This window comes from Manis javanica, chromosome 8 (assembly GCF_040802235.1).
Source record: "Manis javanica isolate MJ-LG chromosome 8, MJ_LKY, whole genome shotgun sequence".
NCBI classification, from domain to species: domain Eukaryota; kingdom Metazoa; phylum Chordata; class Mammalia; order Pholidota; family Manidae; genus Manis; species Manis javanica.
Genome location: NC_133163.1, coordinates 14,552,614 through 14,574,120, shown reverse-complemented (window position 1 = coordinate 14,574,120; position 21,507 = coordinate 14,552,614).

Sequence of the window (21,507 nt, the reverse complement as noted above, 5' to 3'; positions counted from 1 at the left end):
CCTTCCATCAGAAAATGTTGATGGCACAGGCCTAAGATGAATGAATAAATCCTAGGGAGCTAAAAACAATATTACATTATATTCCATTTTTCCCTTGTGTTGCAACTGATACATGAGGTAGTAATTTACATGGCCAATTAGTGGGTAGAAGTCTTTGGAGTCTGCCTTATAAAAAAAAAATAGGTTGTGAAACTGCTAAACTCATCTGCTTTCCTAGATCTCAGAAGGTCTCAGGGCATTGGTTGCTGCAGCAGGGTGGAATGGCTCAAAAGCAGCCATAGAAGTAGCTGTTTTCATATGGCTCTCCCTGCAACATGAATGAATGCTAAAGATTTTATTCTCCCTCTGATCTACTAAGTTCTCATTTGGATTTTTCCTTGGTAAATAACATTTTGAGGAGTGGAATTGTAGATACTCCTTTCTAGAAGTCCTGGAAAGGCAAAGCTCAGGGTCCTGGGAAATCAAGCTATAATCTAGAACCACCTGTCCATCCATACAACCCATCCTCCTTCCCTGCCCCCAACCTTTCCTGGTGATACCAAATCCACAGGCTTTATCTCCTCTGCTCTGAAGGGCAAGGGGTAGGAATCAACTTGAATCTCAGAAAATCCCATCCATACATACATCTCTCTCACCTTCCATTTATTAATTTGTTCAATAAATATTAAGCACCTACAACATGTCAGGAGCTGGGTTAGAGGCTGTGCTGAGTTGTGAGGCACTGCAGCTAATAAGGGAGTCAGATCTGTTCCAATGGGACTTATAGTCTAGCAGGGAATAGACAGTGCGCAAATAATTTTGTAAATAACTACTTAAAATCATGATCATTGTCCCTAAAGAGAGTAAGAGGTGCTATGTGAGCCTCTAACAAGAAGGACCTAACCTAGCCCCAGGGAGATGACATTCAAACTAAGAGAGAGTGTAGGAGGTAGATATTAACAAGGTAAAGAAGGAAAGTGGGGGGTGGGGAGGGATGATTTAGGAGGGAAGGGTCTGCAAAGGGCACCAGGACAGGGGTATTACTTCAAGGGGCCACATAGAGAACAAAGGGAGCAGGGGGTTGTGGAGTTGGATGACTTAGAAAAGAAGCCGTGGGTCCCCAGTGCAGGACTTAGGAGAAAAATGCGAAGCCCCATAGAAGAGTTAAGCATGTGATGATGGTGTCAGATCTGTGTTCTAAGAGCTCACGCCACTAACAGTTATCTGGAGAGTGGGCTCCAGAGGAGAGTGAAGTGAGGCCTGTGGGGTGGGGGACAGCTGCAGGGAGAGCTGCTAGGATCCCCATGCGTGTCCAGGGAGAGGTCACTGTGACCTGGACTGGAATGAGTGCAGTGGGACGAAGAGGAGCGGGAAGTTCAATGTGCGTTTTGGAAAGCACAGTAGGGTGCCTGGGCGCCCTGTGGGAGTCTGTTGGGGTCCTCTGGACATGTTTCAGTCTCAGAGCTAAGCCAGACCCTCCACAGCTCTCCTCCTCGTTCTGATCCATGGCTGCAGGAGGGTCTGTGGGGTCAAAGGGAGATGACTCTGGCTGCTCTACCTTCCGCCCACCCCTCCTTGTGTTTCTTCTGGGATTGTGGTGTGCCAGCAATGAAGCTGTTCTCTATTTGCTTCTGTGGGCCAAGTAACTACGGAAAGTGTGCATTTAGGATCTTTTTGCACACTTCTCTCTTTTTCTGCACACTATAGCAATTGACCAGTCTCCTGTGTATAGAGTCAACATTCAATCAGTGCATGGGAACTGAGCCTTCTCTACAAGCCCAGGCAAAGTGGGAGCCAGATGCATTCTCACCTCCACCTGTTACTATTTCACATCAGCCTTCAAGTCAGCTGAGCAGCTATACACACTACGGAATGGGAAGATGGGAGTTGTAAGTTCCCTATGCCCTAGAATAGGAAATTGGAAAAGCCACATCATCATTCCATCCCTGAATACACGAATGACCAAAAATGGCATCACAAGGTGAAATGGCTGAGCTTTCTTAATATCTTATAATTATAATTCATAGAATACACCCTCTTTCCCTCTTGTCTACTTGGCTTGTATACCACCACTCTGTCCTGTGCTCATGGCAGCCATCACTAATCAATCATGATATGTTCCTCAATCTGAACCTTCAAGAACATTTATTTAATATAATGCTTCAGGCTTTTCAGTTGACTGAAGTTGGTACAGAATATTAAACCTATTTGCCATCCCTGTTCTTGACTTTTAATTAAAATAGCCAGCCTAAGAGACCCTTCAAGCAACCATTTGGTTGAGGTCCCAAGCAGGTGGTTGTCAATTCCTCCAGATGCTCACATCTTACTCCAGTGCCCATCCTGCCCTGGCTTATCCTGAACATAGATTCTTTCTCACCATTTACCTGAGCTATCTCCTGCATGCTTTTCAGAGAAAGATCTACAGAACTATGAGGACACAAGGAACTTGTTGAGATCTTCTCAACCTTCCACGCTGGTCTTTTGTTTGGAAATCATTGCCCTTAAGGTGTCTCTGTCCCTAATAGAACTGAGTATACATTATAACAATAGTAACAAAGCAAATGACTCAGACCTTAGGGTTTCTTAGTGTAATGGTAGAAAGTTTACCATGATTGGGCCTGTGCACATATTGACCACAAGACAGGGCCATTCTGTAGCTTCTCAAAGAGATTAAAGTATTTTGACGGCTTGATCCTCACTTCCCCTTGGTAACAAAGAGAGGGGCAAAAAGAGCCCCCCCTTGCTGCATGGCAAGCAGAGGAGGAGAGATGAGAATCAGAGGAAAGTATGGTATTGAGCTCAGAAAGGGCAATTTCCTGGGTCATGAACCAAATCAGGAGTGTAAATGTGGTTTTCTCATACCTGACCCAGACTTCATAAAATTAGACTCAAGCATAATTTCCTACAACCCCAGTTGCCCGGCTGGCCTGACCCAGACACAACTTTGAATGGTACTGGGCTTCTGTGTACACTAGGGGGTGCAAGCAGGCTTGTTATCCAGCTTGGCCCCAAGAAATTCTCACTAGTGAGGGACAGAAAAGATGGCGATGACCAGGAGCCACTCTTGTACCCTGGAAAGCGCCGAGGGTGGAAGACTGTTTGGGAATGGGGGAAAGGAGGACGACATCCTCAGGAATTGCTTCAGGCTGCTTTCTGGTTTTTATTTTCAGAGCAGACCTGGCTCCCGAGAACTGGGGTTGGAGGGAAGGTTAGGTTAGGGCAACAGGCCTGCTCCCGGCTGGAGCTGGCAGCCTTTCAGCCGCCAGGGTGAGTCAACACCTGAGAAATGGCATCCAAGGGCGGCTCTTTTAAGCTGGCTGGAACTTTCTGCCACTACACTGAGGCCACTGTTTGACCCATTCTCTGGCCAGGGAGGCAGGAGCTGATCATTGCCCAGGGTGGTGCCTCTCTCCGGCTCCAGTCCATGGAAAGAGGCTCAGCAGGCTATTTCCAAACTGCAGTGCTGGCGCTAGGGAAATGGGGCTGTCCTCTCCACCCCCGTTGGCTGCACATAATAGACTTCTGCTCCACTGGCCTACTTTTTGCCTGGAGTGGAAGGAAGCCAGCTTGAGGAGAACAGAGTCATCCTCTCCGCCCTGCTCTCCACCCTACCCTTCCAGAACCTTCAACAGAGGCCTTGTTCTCCGGGGCTAGAGTAGTGCCGAGGGTGACCATAGCTTCCCAGGCTCTCGAGGGGAAATGAGTTGAGCAAATCAGCCCTGGGTTTTTATTGCCAAATATTTCTTCCCCTAGGAGGACATCGCATTGAAACCACCGAGTGGAGATTGGAGTTGGTCCAGCCATAAACCAACTTAATGAACACTAATAGAGAACTGCAATTATTGTTGACTTCAAAATGCAAACAAGAACTTTAGACGCTGATCTCTATCAGCCGGTCAGGCCTGGCACAGATGCCGTGTGCTGTGTTTGCTGTCGCTTAGCAATGGAAAATGAACTGTTCCTGTCTCTTATCACTGGAGGTAGGGGTAGGACAATGAGCTTTATTGGACTGAATAGGGATGAAATTCGTTTATTCCTTCTCACTTGGGAGGGCAATTGGCAGCAAGGGTGGTCACTTGGACGCCAGGAGCTTGGGAGGTTAGGAGGCAGCTTTCCTTTCCTCTTATCTCCGTAGATCCTAACTGTGGTGTGTTTTTCTCTAAGACAGAGTTTTAACTTTTGCTGGGAGTGTCAAAACTATCATTGGAGAAAACTGCCACAGATAAAGACCCACAGGCCAGAGTGGGAATAAAGGGGGGAAAGTAAAGTCAAGGGTACAAAATTTAAGGGAGTGCCAAAAAATTCAGTACTCAGGCCAAATGTGTTGATGTAATCTTTTAAAAATATTTAAATTCATGTGAAAAGATCCATAGTGGGGAAAAAAAATCAACATTTAGAATAAAGCCACGGTCAATATCACTGATTTCTTCTCCTTTGGCCTCAGGTTCTAACACGGCATGGCTTGGCAGCACCACAGACCCATTCCTGCCTCACACACGCATGGCTCGGCAGCACCACAGACCCATTCCTGCCTCATGCACGCGTACAACGTGGAAGATTTTTGGAGCTGCCTTTCCCTCAAAAGACTGTCTGTGCTGTGGGGTAGAGGATCTTGTAGCTGGGAAGAGGTATTGCCTTTCTTCGGTCCTTTACCGGCCTCTTCTAAGACAGTGGGGAGGCAAGTGGCCTTGAAGAGGGGACCTGCCTATGCTCCCAGGACAGTGACACAGGAAGTAAAGATCCAGATTCTTCTGCAAATTGCCCAACTATTCCTAAGACCAAAGAGATGGGTCTGGAGCCAGCAGTTTTGGTAAATCATCTTCCCTTTTGTTTTTAATATTACAATTTTTGTATTTAGTATATTTTAGTAGAGTAACTCTTACATATTCAGAATCTTTAGGTTGAATCACATGGCATGGCCATTATGCAACTTTGTTTTTTTAAACTTCAAATGCATATGGTTTAATTGGATATACACCAAGGATGGTAAGTTGCATAATGGACCCCAAAGATGTCCCCATCCTAATCCCTGGAATCTGTGAGTGTTACCTTATGTGGCAGAAGTGTCTTTGCAGATGATATTAAGTTACAGATTTTGAGACAGGGAGATGATCCTGGATTGAGGGCAGTCATTGACAAGGATCCTTATATGGAAGAAGGGCCAAGTTATAGTGAAAGCAGAGAAAAGATGCTACGCTGCTGGCTTTGAAGGTGGAGGGAGAGACCACAAGCCAAAGACTGTTGGCAGCCTCCAAACACCGCAAGAGGTAAGAAACAGATTCTCCTGTGGAGCCTCCAGAAGGAAGGCAGCCTGCCAACACCTTGGCCTTTGGCAAAGGAAAGTGATTTCAGATTTCTGACCTCCAGAGCTATAAGAGAATAAATTTGTACTCTTTTAAGCCACCAAGTTGGTGGTAATTTGTTAGAGCAGCAATAGAAAGCTAATAGACAAGGTGTATGTTAAATATTTTATATGCATAAAAAAATGTGCAAAAACCTACCTCAGCCTTCTCAAGGACTTGAGTGTTTAGGTTATCTCTTCTCTCTTTTGCATCCTCAATCCTCAATTTCTTTCTCCTTAGTGGGCCTTTTCCATTTACCTACACACACCTTCTGGTATCTACTGCCTTAAGAAATAAAGCAAAACAAAACAAAACACCAACAACCTCCACTTGTGATTTCAAGGAAAAATTGATGAACAATAAATTAAAAAAAATTTCTCTAACCTAACCCAGAGCATCTACCAAAAGCCCAAAGCAAACCTCATACTTAAAGGTTAAAAGTTAAAAAAAAAAATCACTGCTTTTATTCAATATTGTACTGAAGGTACTAGCAAGTGCAATAAAACAAGAAAAAGAAATATAAAGTATGAGGTTTGGGATCAAAGAAACAAAACAGACATTAATTGAAGGTGATATTATTGTTTTCATAGAAAACCCCAAAATTCTACAATTAGATTTAATAAGCAGGTATAATAAAGTTGAGGGATAAAAGAACAATATTCAAAGGTAATAGATTTTCTTTACCTTGGCAACAAAGAGTTAGAAAATATAATTTAAAAAACACAATTTCCAACTGCAACACCAACAAATAGATACATGGATGGGGAGACAGAGAGACAGATAGTGAGGAGATCTAACAAAAGATGTATGTGTGTTTCATGGAGAAAAATATAATGTTTCATTGGAAGTTATAAATAAATGGTGTATAGACTCAGTGCAGTTCCTATCATGATCCCAGTAGGTCTCTCATGGAATTTGTCAAGCTAGTTCTAAAATTTACACAGAAAAGCAAAGGACCAAGAAGAAGAACTAACACACAAGTGGGGAGACTTGCCTTAGCAGATGTCAGACTTATGCCAAAGTTACAGAAATTAAGATAATAGGTGTTTACCTAGATCGGTAACTAGATTAGTAGGATAGAAAAAAGAGCCTAGAAATGGCTGGACCCATTATAAAGAAGCATGATTGAAGCCAGCACTGACATTGCAGATAAAAGGGAAGGAAATAGCTTAATTGATAAGAAGGGGAAATGGAAATATATGCTATGCCATATAAAGAAACAAATTCTGATTTAAAAGACAAAAACATAAAAGATAAACTTTTTAAATGTTTAGAAAATGCTTAACCTAGGTTCCAGACTCCCAGTGGATCGGTGGATATAATTCAGTAGGTTCATGAATATGGATTGGAAAAAAAATGATATTTATGTTCACTAACCTCTAACCCTAATTTAGAGATTCAATTATGAACATAGATAACAAACCACAGTAGTCTTGTGGTACCTGTGACTTCATCTCTAATAAGAATACAGATATTTTCATATCACATTAGAGTAGTTACAGGTATCTCGAAATATTATGCTCCTCAGAACTTGAAAATTTATAGCAGCTATTAGATTTTCTGCTAAATTTTGTTACTTAATGCATTAAAAAGAAGCACATATGTATTATAATTTTTAATATTTTGAAAACTGTATTTCAGTATACTTGGTTTTCTTTGTAATCGTATGAGTTGTATTTTATACATTTAAAAACATGTCAAAGGGTCCCTGGCATAAAAATGAATAAAAGCCCAATTACAGAGTATATGTGTATTCAGTGTAAAGGAGGATTTCTTAAACAGGACAAAAATACAAGCCATAGGGGAAAAGAGTGAAAAGTTGAACTAGATTAGAATTATAAACTTCTGCCATCAGATACACTATAAAGAAATGAAAAGATATTCCACAAACCGGGTGAAGTGACCTCCCTTGTCTATTTAACAAAGGATTAACATCCAGAATATCTAAAGACTCCTACACATCAATATATGAGACAAACAATCCAATTTTTTAATGGACAACAAAAATGAAAGACATTTCACAGAAAAGAATACAATGGCCGATGAACATCTGAAAAGATGGTCAACCCCAGTAAACAGGGAAGTGCTAATTTAAAACGAGGAGCTACCATGTAAAATCCACATTGACCCAAGCAAACATGAGAAAGTATGGGCAATAACAAGTGCTGGCAAAGATGTGGAGCCACAGGCACTTCCATATGCCACGCGTGGGAATATAAATTGGTTCAATGACTGTAGGGAAACATTTTGGCATCATCTTCAAAGGGGAAGAGGCACATACCACATAATCTGGTAATTCTACTCTGAGATAAATGTCCTGGAAAAACTCTCACGTGTGTGCACCAGGAGTCACATTCCACCCAAATGGCCGCCAATGAGGGGAGCATGGACACATCAGTCATGGTATGGTCACAGGGTAAGGCCACGCTGCAGTGAAAATGAGCACGCTGTTGCTACCTCCATCAACACGTGTAACTCTCATCAACCTGACGCTGATTTTTGGAAAAAGCCAATTTCCAAAGGAAGCACACAACATGACTTCATTTATATGAAGTTAAAAAAATCAGCAAAAGTAGTATATTATTCAGGTATACCTGGTGTAGATTATAAATGAAGACAAAAGCATCGTGAATACAGTCTTTGAGGCGTGGTCCCCATCTTCCCCCTGACCCCCGCAGAGTCAGGAAACAGGGTATTTGATATGTAGGAGGGGCCTGCAAGGGGAGTCCATGGTGGGAGCGGTACAGGATTGCTTATCTTGTTTATTTGTAATGAACTAGCTTATTACTAAAACAAAAATTTAAATATGATAAACCAACAAAACCCAGAAAACAGAACTTCCCCTTAGCATGAAAGAAATCTGAATTAATGGGAAGGCTTGTCCTATTTTTGGATACAAAAACCAATATTATAAAGATATCAATTGTCCCTGCATTAATTTACATATTTAATTCCCATTAAAAATATCAAAAGCTAGCTCCTTCTCATCTTTTAGTTCCCAGAGGCTTTTTTCTATAGTCACCAAATAGGTCCACCCTGCTTTTCTCCCCATCTTTTTCTTTGCTGCACTTCCGCAGAGTTGTAATTTACTTGTTTAGATCTCCTCTCCCCACTAGACTGTGTCACACTGGAGGGCAGGAATTATGTGCATTTTGTCCAACCTGTGTATCCAGCTGGTATAATTAATGCCTGGGATAGTATGGCTGTTTAATAAATATTTGTTAAGTAAATGATTCATTTCATCCAATCCCCTCAAATCTGAAAGAGAAGGGTTTTATTATCTCTGTTCGCAGATGAATAAACTGAGGCCCAGGGAAGTCTGGTAATTTTCCCAGGATTAAAAAACTGGTGACTGTCTCCAGGGATGGTAGGGGTGCTGCAGAGCACAAAGGGGCTGCCGAAGGGTACTGGCAACATGGGTTCTCCATCACCAGATGCAGCCATTTCCAAAACAAAATGGGGGGCCCTCTGTTGGCCTGAGGTCAGAGGAAGGTAGATGGACCCAGGGGCCCATAGTGGCAAATTCCCCCAACTCTCCTATGGAGGCCTCCACCCAAGTCAGACTCACCTCGTATTTCCTCGTCTAACTTTCGGTCACCACCCTCCTTTTCCAGGAGACTTGGGGAAGGCCACAACATCGTTCATAGAGGTTGGATCTGAACCACATTTTTCTATGTCACATCTGCTGCTAACAATAACCGATGATGATATTCATAACCTAGTTAGCATTTATGGAGGGCTTACCACATGCGCCCCACTTCCCACTCAGATCCTTGTTCATATCTCACCATCTCAGAGAGGCCTCTTTCTCTTACTTAAAAATAGCAGCTCTCCAGGCCTCTCTATCCCCTTACTCTGTCTTATTTTTCTCCAGAGCATTAATTACTACCTTATCCCACACTACATTTACATGTATTTTGGTTATTGTCAGAGTTTCCAACCAGGACAGCCAGCTAAACGTGTCACAAGGCAGTTCTGACCCTCTGGCTACTGTTTCCTGCGTGCCTGCTGCGTGCTAGGCCCTCCACTGGGTGCCCACGCCTGCCATTGAGCACCCCATGGCTCTGTGACCTAAGGGTTGGCACACGTGCTGGCTTCTCATCCCCAGTTCTTAGACGCAGACACGGCATTAGTTGCTCAGGGCTGCTGTAACAAATGATCACAGACCTGGGGACTGAAAACAACAGACATTTGTTCTCTCACAGTCTGGAAGCCAAAAGTCTGAGGTCAAGATTGGCAGGGCTGTGCTCCCTGTGAAAGCTCGGAGGGGGGCCTTCCGGGCATCATGTCTGCCTCTGCCTCCTTGGGCACATGGCCTTCCTGCCCATATGTCTCTGTCTGAATTTCCCTATTTCCTCTTATACGGGCACTTATAATCATCAGACTTAGGGCCCACCCCAACCCATAAGGACTTCATCTGCAAAGACCCTATTTCCAAATAAGCTCACATTCTGAGGTCTGGGTGCACTCAGACACTAGGGTGGAAAAGGTCCCTCTCCCATCGCCGCAGAGTTAGAAGAAGGCCTGGCATTCCAGCCCAGGTCTGCTCTGCCTCTGAGCCTGAACTCTTTATTATCACCCTGTACTGCCTCTCAGCTATCTCCATTTGTGGAACTGAATCAGCATTTTAGTACCTTCAAACTGCTGGGCACAAGCATCCTAATGACATTTCAGGACCCAGGACCCAGGAAATGTCATTTCTGCTGGTGCAGGCCCTCCAGGGAGCAATGTATTTTCATCCTTTCCTCCCCATCCTTGGGCTCGGCCTTCCACAGCTCCCCCGCTGGTCACGCGCTCATTCAGCCTCATGGGCTGGTGTCTATCTTAAACCCCCAAATATGAACGGTTGCTTATCATCATGTTTAATAGGGAAGTTGGGAGCACAGCCCCGGGGCTCAGGGACAAAATACCATAAACAAGCACACCCAGATCCAGCAAAACCTCCAGGCCACACTCACCCACAGGAGACAGGTCATCATTCCTTCACAGCTGCCTAAAATCCAAAGTCCCATTCTTGTCTTCCAGATGGTTTTAGTCACTTTGCTTGTCACTGTGTGTGTATTTATTCCTTTTCCAAGAAGAATTCTCACCAACCCAGCAGAGTTTTCCTTTCTTCCTGTGGATGACAATCCACATTCAATGGGTGCCACTGAAATCTAATATCATTAGGAAAAAAAAAATTCATTTTATTTGAACGGTTGCCCTGTTTATTGCTAGTCTGTTTACCAGCTAAACTAGCAGGGAGCTTTAGCCAGTTTGCCACGCACTCGTCGGCAGTCCAGCTGACTGTGCTTCTCTCTAGGTGCATGGACTAGCTTTTCCCTCTGTCTAGATCTCCTTCTCTGTGGAGTTTCACAGCTCATCCCCTCACCGCCTTCGGGTGTCTGCCCACCTGTCACCTGTGCAGACTACCTCCCCTGACCGTTCTCTAAATGAAGCTTGCCCAGTGCCCACTACCAGCCTCTGTCTCCTGAGCCACCCTCTCAGTGTCCCTTGAGTCTTTATATGTTGACTTCCTTTTTGTCCACTCCCCCTGCCTAGAATCTCACCTCCGTGAGAGCAGGACTGCTTTGGTCTGTCTTGTTTTCCCTGGAATCCCCAGGGACTTCAGGTACAAGTGGCACATAGCAAGTGCTCAGTAATATTTGCATAAATAAATGATTACTTAATTTTAATGTAAACAATAAGATTCAATATTTAAATTCCTCTCTCTGTCAGTTCTCCAAGGGAGGCAGATGATGGCCTTTTTTTGTTGTTGTCAAGGTCTTGGTTGGGAAGTAAGGAAGAAACTTTGACCATCAACATTTACACCAAAGATTCTTAACTTTGGGGAGCCTGAACTCCTTTCAGAACCTGATGCAAGTGATAAAACTTCCCTTCAGAAAAATGCACACATTTGGAGCGTTTTGCACAGGGTTAGGTGGGGTGAGATGGGATCATGAGCAGCCCCCAGGCCTCTCCTGCCTGCCTCCCTGGCTCTAGTGTGCTTGCACCACAGCAAATGTTTGCTAAATGCATGAATAATATAAATCATCAGTTCTCAGCAATACAGTAAATGTATTCGTTTCTTAAGGCTGTAACAAATTACCACTGATCTGGTGGCTTAAAGCCCAGACACTTATTCTCTTACCATTCTGCAAGGTGGAGGTCCAAAATCAGTGTCCCTGGGCTAAAACCAACGTGTCAGCAGGATGCGCTCCCCCTGGACGTCCTAGAGGAGAATCTATTCCTTGTCTCTTCTAGCCTCTGGGGGTTCCCTGCATTCTTTGGCCTGTGGCCACATCAGCACAGTCCCTGCCTCCACGGTCACATGGCTTCTCTTCTGGGGTAGTCAAATCTCCCTCTGCCTCCCTTTAAAAGAATATATGTTACTGTCTTCAGGGTTCACCCTGAAAATGTGGGATGATAACCTCCCCATCTCAAGATCCTGAATTTAATCACTTCTGCGAAGTCCATTTTTAAGAAATATGTATATATAAGGTAACATGTGCAGGATCCAGGGCCTGTTATTACTGTCCTTTTAAGGATACCATTATTCAGCCAGCTTCACCAAATAAAGAGGAATTGTGTGTGGCATAAAAGAAAACACACACACACACACACATACACACACACACACACACACACACACACACACACACACACACACACATGCAGAACTATTTAGGGATTTTCACTGTGTTTTGAATCTGGGTATGACTCTATTTCCAGTATTCACAGTGTCTAAAATAAGGAAGCCAGAGTGTGAAAGACTGACTCCATCCCCATCAGCCTGGCTGTTGCTTCCTCCTCCAGCCCAGCCCCACGGGGCTTTGTTTAAAAGTCACAGAAGGAATTTCAGGCTGCCTGGGGACCAAACATGAATAAAGAGGAAGCAGTCAGAGTTGTTTAAATGGCTCTGCAACCAAGTGTGTCCACTACTGTCCATAGGAGGGTGAAAGTCACTGTGTCTTAATGTACTGATCCCAATTCCATTGCAAGTTAACAGTATTTACAGTGTTTCCCACTTGCCCAGTGCCCCAAAGGCAGCACCAAAAATACCCCACCTGCAGTAAACTTTGCGGTTGTTTAAGAGGAGAAGGAGGATTTAAAGCCGTAGCTCTAAGGCAGCAGGGCCAGGAGCCAAGTGGACTGATCCAGACTATGTGGCAAACCATTTCTGTGCGGGGCAGCTGGAATTCCACCCTGCGTTCTCCCACACTGGTATATTAATTAAAATAACCAAGAGAGCATCATTAATCCGGAGGGACACAGGACTTTCCCTTCTCGGCAAGTTAATATGGCCTAATATTTGTCTAACGTCTACCTACTCTTTTAAATCAATGTATTACAGCATTTTACCCAGCGGAGTTTTGACAACTGTCATCTATCCCTAATTTCTCTAAGCAATAAAGCAGATAACGTTTCCTCTTCTTCTGCCATACACACAACAAACTTTTCCAGAAGGTGCTCTGGCTCTAGACCCTGTTCCTGGCACCAGTGTTCAACAAATGAGAAACAGACCCTGCCCTCAAGGGTCTCAGAGCCTGGAGCAGGAGGGAACCTGGTATAAGGAATGTGACTTTCCCAGACGTCTGACATCATTGTGGTTAGAGCCTTAAAGCTGAGGGCAGCAGGCATTAAGTGCCCCATATTCTACAGAGAAGTGCCATGCAGCTACTGAGATGTGGCAGAGGCTGTCCTCTACCTGTCAATTCCCATTGCCCTCTCCCAGCCTGTAGAAAAAGGCTAGAAATTTGAAGGAGGGCTCATGGAAGAGAAGGCTGTGGCAGAACAATACTCCCCCCCCCGTAAAGTCCACATCCTAATCCCCAGGATTCTTAACCTGTGCACGTTACCTTACATGGGAAGAATGTCAGAGAGAGGCAGTATTGCTGGCCTCAAAGATAGATGAAGGGTCGTGTCCAGAGCCAAGGAATGTGAAGCCTCTAGAAGCTGGAAAAGGCTAAGAAATAGATTCTCCCCTTGAGCTCCAGAAGGGAAAGCGACCCAGCCCATAGCTTGGTGTCAGTCCACTGAGACCCGAGTCAGATCTACCCCAAAGTGGTAAGAGAATAAATGTGTGCCGTTCTAAGCTACGAAACTTTTGTAATTTGTTATAGCAGCAATAGAAAATTAATACCGGGGGTTTGTAGGAGAAAAGAGTGCTTTGGGTTTCCGGGGAAAGCTGCATCCCCGGCCAAGTGGGGGCCCCAAGGCAGCTGCTCCGGGAGCCCAGGAGAGGCTTCCACACGGGAGACGAGACTCACGCCTCCGCCAGACTCGAAGGCCCATCTCCATGAGGCCGCTGGCCCCAAGTATAAGAAAGTTCTTTGGAGAATGTGATGTGTCCCCGGGAGTCTGGGGGTCAGTCAGGTCCCTCCTTGGCCCCGGAGGATGAAGGCAGGAGGCTGGCCGGAGCTGCCCACAGGGACAGAGAGAAGGGAGAGGGCAGGGCCCGAGGCTGCTACACGGTGCGGAACTCTCACCCTAAATATCCCGCAGGTGCAGCAGGGGGTGCTGGACATGAGAGGGAGGGTGTGTCAACCCTGGGGTCTCCGAGGCATTCACAAATGAGGGACTGCCATGCAGACCTCGAGAGCATCAGTCCTGTCCCTCCAGTACTGCTTCCCCTTCCCAACTCCAGAGGAAGCAGTGGGAGGGAGGGCAGGTGGGAGGGCCCTGGGGGAAGAGTAAGGGGTCGTGTCCCGGTGACCTGAGCAGGGAGGGGGTCTCCTGGGACTGGGTGTGAGGTTGGAGATGGGAGCTATACTGGACTGGCATTTTCACTAACCCCCAAATAAAACTGTTCTCATAGCTGCAAGTGACTGAAAAACTGTGGGGCAGAGGAGGGAGAGACCACAGAGCGTTGGGGGAGAAAGTAAAGTGGTTTCCTCTGGTGCCTGCTGAGCTCAGCTTGTTGGATAATCGAGTTTGGCCGCAAGCGCCCACAAGTGAGCTTCATAACAGATGCATCGGGACTTCTGCAGGCCAAGCAGAGAGTTACGCTGATGTCTCTGTTCTTCGAATATTAAAGAGAAAAAAAATGCCAAAAGCTAGTTAGGATGTTTCAGATATTTGTGTTCAAAAAATTAATAATTTCAACAAAAAAATACAATGAAATACGATTGGCTTGGTCATTACATAATCAGTTTGTTGTTTGAAAATAACCCCAAATTTATAGCACACAATGGCCAGTGCGGTTGGGTAATAAGACACACTTAAAGGCAAATGATGAATCTTCTTGCTTCTCAGTGAGGTAGGTGTATTATCCTGTGTATGTATGTGTCCATATCTTTTTGAAGACGGCCTCAGAAGCCTAAAGTTGAGACCATTCCTGAATGTGGGGCCTCCTGCCCGCTCTCCCCCATCCCCATGATTGGCCCTCGGAGGGCAGGGGAGCTAAGGAAGTTGTCTCCAACAGGTGACATCTAAACTAGGTCTCGAGAGAGCAGGATGAGCTCTCCCTGGAGACGGCCAGGGGGCAGGAAGGATAAAACAGGCTCGGGCTGCTATGCTCCTAAAGCATCTATAATAAAACCAAATTGTATTTTCAAAGACCACTCAGTAGAATCTTTAAGAAAACACTGCGTGCTTATTTACTGTATGTATGTATATGTCTCTTCTGTAATGATTAAATCCTTTGTTCTTTAAAAATACTATCGTCTTGACACAGGCTCAAGCTGCCTCTCCTGACCACACTGGATCGGGAGGGGGTGTGGCCAGGTAGGAAGGATACAGGAGTGCATCTTACCACCTGTATTTTCCATGAATCTGTATATAACCTGAGATGGTGGGACAACCACATGTGAAGAGTAGTTATCTGGGTGGTAGAACTTCAGGTGGTTTTAACGTTCTCCTTAGTATTTTATATACAACTGGGATTTTTCTAATGTATACATTTTTCTTAAAGTGGGGTGGGAGCGAAGGCAGCGAGGCTAGGAAGCAACAGGCTTACTATCCTATCAGTGGGAATCCGAGCAGGCAATTTAGCAGGAACAGAAGCTGTAAGATAAACCATCCATTGGAACCAACACTTTTACTTCCAGGAATGCCTCCTAAGGAAAGACTCTTCATCCTACTATAAAATAATCACATTCCTGAGTTTATAAAAATTGCTTTATTAAAAAAGTTGTTTCAATGACTTAAAAGAAAAGGAAGCAAGTAGATACTGAGTAAAAAGTAATTTTCCTCCTGCAAGAATTTTTGTAATAAGTATATTTTAACTATATGTACATTTTTGTCATTGCAAAAAGCAGCAAGTGTTAACTGACAAAAAAAAATCTGAAATCACTGAGCAAATCTGAACAGAACACAGGTGACCAAACCAAAATAATTCCGTTTCTAGACTACCTTTGCTCAAACCCGGTTGCACATTAGAATCACTGGGGAGCTTTGTAGGAATACTGATGCTTAAGCCCCACCTCCCTCAGAGATTCTGAGTTAGCTGATCTGGAGTGGGGCTGGACAGCAATATTATTAGAACACATTCCCAGAGGATTCCAATGTGCATTCATTGTTGAGAACCACCAGATCATTGAAACAAATTGCCACACAGAACATAATTCATAACTGTCTTCAAAATATGCAATGCTGAACAACCAGTACTCAGAATTACTGTGTTTCTGTACTGCTGGCTTACCAGCTTCTCTCTCTTTTTATTGTTATTAAAATATACTACCCATACAGAAATGTGCATGTGTCCGTGTATGGCTCGGTGCATTTTCACCAACTGGCACCCAAATGAAGGAACCGAACATTACCAGCACTCCAGAAGCTCCCTGGCTCATTCCAGATTGTTCCATTGCTTTTTCCCTTCTATGTTCAGTACTACTTCTTACTAGATATTTGAATTGTAATCAGTAAAGATCTCTATAATACAAATAATTTTTCTTAATTCAGCTATCACATTCTTTCTAACTTGAATTGTAAAAACTTGTATAGGAGAAAAAAACTATGAATGCTTATTTAGCCACAAGAAGTTTATCACCCAGACTGTTTATAATAGAAGGGCCTGGGGAGGGAGGAGTAAAACTAAAAATCTAACCACAGGATTCAATTAAACAAATTAGTTAACATCCATATGAGACTGTCTGGTTTACCTGTTATAGCACAAATAAGATAGGATAAAGAGAGACCTTCTACAAAAGAGAGATTGTTTTTTTTTTCTAGCAGAACCCTAGAATAGTGCTGTTATGGGCTGAATGGTGTCCCCCACTCACCACCAATTCATATGGTGAAGTCTTAATCCCCAGTATCTCAGAATGCAACACTATCTTGGAAACTAAAATTGTGAATAACACAAATTCAAGCCCAATAGAAGATACAATTTCCATCCATCAGTTTTTCTACATGGAAAAGTTTGATAATATCTAAGGTTGGTGAAGATGTGGGATGCCACAAATTCTCAAATGCTTTGGCAGAAATATATAACAAGTACAACCATCTTTGGGGAGCAGCTTCACAGTTTTTCTAATCAATGGATAATGTACTTATCATTTGACTCAGCAGTTCCTTCTCCAAGTATAAACCTTAGAGAAACTGATACATGCACCAGCAGACAAGTACATGGTATTCTCTGCAGTGCCATTTCTCATGGCAAAAAGACTTAAAAACAGCTTACAAATCCATCACTAGTAGAATGAATAAATGCATTGCAAGTATTCCTATAATGGCCTATTATACAGTGGTTAAAATGAAAGAACTTGATATGCAACAACCTAAATAAATTTCCCCAAACTTACTGTTGCATGAAAAAAGCTAGCTATAGAAAAGTAAGTCTGGTGTGATACTACTTACCTTAAAATGCTGCAAAAATAGGAAGATTGAAAGATGGTGAAATATATATAAACATAATGTTTATGATAATAAATGCTCTGGGGAAGATAGAGAAAAAGAGTAGGGAGAGGAATAAATTTAGTAAGGAGAGGAATAAACTGCAGTTTTATTGGTAATATTTTATTAATTTTATTAGAAAGGTACCAGAGCAAATATAAGAAAGTGTTAATGTTTGTGATTTTTGAGAGTGATGGGTGCATGGGTGTTTGTTATGTTATCCCTTCAATTTTCTATAGTTCATAACTTCTTCAAATAAAAAAAACACATAATAGATGGACTGATGAATAAAATGCATGCAATTGAAGAGTGTATTAACAAACTGGAATATTAAGGCAAACAATCCACCCAGAACATAGTGAAAAAGTCCAAGCACTGACAAGTGGGAGATAAAAAAGTGAATATAAGAAAAAGAACCAGGAGTTTCAACTTCAGTTTCAAAGAATATCCAGAAGGAGAATAGGTAGAGAAAATAATCAAATAAATTATACACAAAAATGTCAAAGCTAAAGAGAATCTTAAATCTTTATACTTAAAGGGCCCACAAAATGCTGAAAAGAATGTGTAGAGAATTCAGCACTAGGTATATTGGTAAATTTTCCAGGAATAAATTTAAAAATTCCAGAAAGGAAAAATATCCAAGATTTCACCTTCAGAGGAAGATGGACATCAGACTTCCCAATGTAATTAGTATAAAATTCTGTAAGACATAGTGCCTTAAAGTTCTGCAAAAAAAGTGATTTTGAATATAGAATTCTATACTCAGGCAAAATAAAATTAAATGCAAAATAAAAACTATTTTTATCTAAATAAGGACTCACAAGTTTTCTCACCATAAACCCTTTCTGAAAAATCTCTAAAAGATATACTACAACAATAGGAAAAATTAATCATAGAAAGAGGAAGATAAGATACAAACAACAGTGATGTGGAAAGAAACTAATAAAATTAGTAAAGCCCAAATGTCCACAAAAAATATGGCTATGAAGCTTCAGCTTAATGTATGGTCAAGACAAAATTCCATCAGTTAAATTCCAAAAGATTTCAACAAAACTTGGGAATGGGTGAAGGGAGAGGGCATGGAGAGGTTAGAAAGGTGTAATAAAGTGTTGAGATCTAGCCTGCTTAATAGAGGCAGGTAATAATTCTGATTAATTCTCAACACTGATGGAAATACAGACATTAAATACGCTGAGTAAAGTGTAAAAAATAAATGCTTGAAGAAAGAAAGAAAGAAAAAAAAAGAATATGTATTTGGCAAACTACTAATGGATAAAAATGAAAAGAGTCGATTTATTATCATTTGACCCCTTCTATCCCCTATCAATTGTTCAAATCCAGAGTGATTCTACAAAGGTAATTTGGGTTTGATTTTAATCACCCAGCAGCTGTGTCTGTAGTAACCAGGAAAGAGGAAGCCTCTAAGCCCGTAGTTCTCAGGATTTGCAAAAACAGAGATCGTAGGCCCCACCCTCAGAGTTTCTGACTCAGTGAATCTGAGATGAGGCCCGAGAATTTGCGTTTCTCACAAGTTCCCAGGTGAGGCTGACAGGGAACGCACTTTGAGAACCACAACCTTTGGTGAATGAGTCTGCCCCCATGACACATGTTGATGTCAGGGTTTGCTGATTTTCCTCTTTGAAAGAAGTTATCATACAGTACAGGTCTGACCCAGCAGAGGAGGGCCTATTCTACTTGTTCCTGATTACCAAGAAGAGGTCATTTTTGATTCAGAGCAATGCCTTTCAAGGAAGCCTGTTGTGATGAAGAAATCTCTAAAGTAATATTTTTAAATTAAATAAAAGGAAGAGGAAGGAAGTTACAGAAACCAGGTCATTTAAGTGGAAATACTGCTTGATTGTGTCTGGGAACAGCCCTACTCTACTTGGGCATAAAACAAATATTCTCTGACATTATGTACATTTCATAAACCATATTTAAAAGATTCTGGGGTTGCCAAGTGTATTAGACAGACTTCTTTGTTTGATTTTTTAAAAACCCTAAATTTAAACAGACTTAAGCAAAAACAAACAAAACAAAAACAACTTAAATCCCAAGGATTAACCAGCTTTGGGCATAACTGGGTCCAGGTGTTCAAATGATGCTATCAGAGTGCCATTTCTGTCTGTCTCTTTGTTCTGTTTTCTTTTGTAATGGCTTCACTCTTAGTGGACATTTATCATCCAATAGCCCCTGGGAGCTGGAAATTTATAATTACCTTTATAGCCAGGAATCCTAGTAGGAAATGAGCAACTTCTTCCCACATCACCAGCGCGAATCCCAAATTGGGCTCCCATGGGCCTGTCTGCAATCAGGGGGTCATCATCACTGAACCAATCAGTGCCCAGGGGAAGAACTGCTCTGATTGGCCAGGCCAGCTCAAAGGGGTGTGGCCAGCACCACCCAAATTAGAGTTACTGAGAGTTGGGTAGGAATGGCTCAACAAAGGGAGCATTGGTACATAAAGAAGACAGTGAGGAATCCGAGCAGACAAAACAGTATCAGAAACCCAGAGCTGTTTAGATTCACAATTCTTAAAATAAATAAATAAAATTACGATGGAATTTCACGATCATTTCCTAAAGGTAACCACATTTTTAACCATGAAACAAAACCAAAAACAGAAAATGAAGCATCCAAATAAAGAGCTCTTTTTTACTTACATAAAGGTAGCTTTATACAAAACTCATACATTTTCCTGTTTTTACCAAAATTTCCCTTGGGTAGAAAATGTATTTACTTCCATGTTCCTAACTGCCACCTAACAATAGTCACTGTGCCTACAGGCCACAAAAAATGTTTTAATTTTAATTTCTTTTAAATTGGAATAAAAATAATAATTATTATAAGGAATATATAATAATGAACCCAAGTTATATTCATCTTTATACCAATGCAGTTATGCAATATAGCAATATTTTTTTTTATGGAGGAAAAGGCCAATGAGGGTAAATGTGCCAGGAGCCCAGGTAAGTTACAATATGGTTCAACCCCCATCTCTTTCCCTCAAAGTCCTTCCCTAAATTTCTGAAGGTGTCACGATCTGTCACCTCGAGAAAAGTCAGCTCTGTCCTTGCATTAACTGAGCAGTATGTTACCCTCCCTGAGGAATGAGTCTAAGCCAGTCAGAGTAACAGCTTCTGTAAAAGGCCTGCAAGGGGCATTGGGCAGCGACAGGCTGTGAGGCAGGTGAGGGGGAAGCTCGGTGTGTGCTGGAGGGAATTACCTCCCCCACACCCGCAGCTTCATACATTGCGTTCATTTCTCATTTAAATACCTAGACAGGTTTCCCCACTATCCGAAAGTAGAGAATTCCCATGAAACCGTTCATAAGGATTTTTTAAAAGCATTCCCAGATCTAAAAATTAACCTCTCTTAGGCTTTTCTGATGCCTTTAGACTCTTCTTGTAAACGGATGCACAAAATAGGGCTAAAGCACAAATGCTCACAGACACCGTTCAAGGCTCTGGCGGCAGCTTGATAGGAGACGCTGGGTGCGTCCTGGGGAAGGAGCTTGGCAGGGCCACTCTTGTTGCTCAGAGTGTGCGTTGCCTCTGTAATGGCTCACTGCAAAACAGACGCTGAACGCCACTTTTGCTTTTCACCTTTTTTAAAAAAGCAAAATTCCTCCTTGGATTTATTTCGGTCACTGAAAACAGGCACTAATGTAGGTCTTCCGTAAAAGCCAAATGACATGAACTTTTGAAAAGCGAGGCACACCTGTGTCTCATTCACCGATATTCACCCCCATGCTAAGAGCTTGTCTATGCCTCTTGAACTGGTTCCCCCGACACCTGATGGCCAGCTGAGGCACTGTGGGATGAGCTAACTCCCACAGTTACACAGGAGAGAAGGGACACATGGACCCAAATTAGCACCCAGGCCTACATAAATCCAAAGGCATGATCTTAAAAGCGACGCTGCATTGGTTCCACTTACCTAAATTCCTGGTTTCCATGCCTTTCTGAAATGCAAGAGGAGCCCCTGGCAGGTGGGGTGAGGTGGAGGCACCCCTCTCCCATGCCCAGTATTCTCTGCCTTCCACTAGATCAATGTGCTTCACAGGGAAGAACAAACTTCTTCCTAAAGTCAGAGAGTCAAAATTTCTGACACTCACAGCCTCATTCTTTCCATGAATCCTTTTTATCCTTTCACCTGCAATTTAATTTTTCTGTCTGATAACTCTGTAGCACTGAAAGCCATCTACCCACTCAGCTGAGCTTGACTCATGTACCACTTGTGCCCTAGTTTACCCATGGGACTCCAGGCACCCACATTTTCCCCAAGGTCTCATCTGCAGGCTTCCAGGACAGCAGCAATGGTGTCCTGACTTTCCCTCCATAGCAGCACCACAGCCTCCACCACCTCCTTC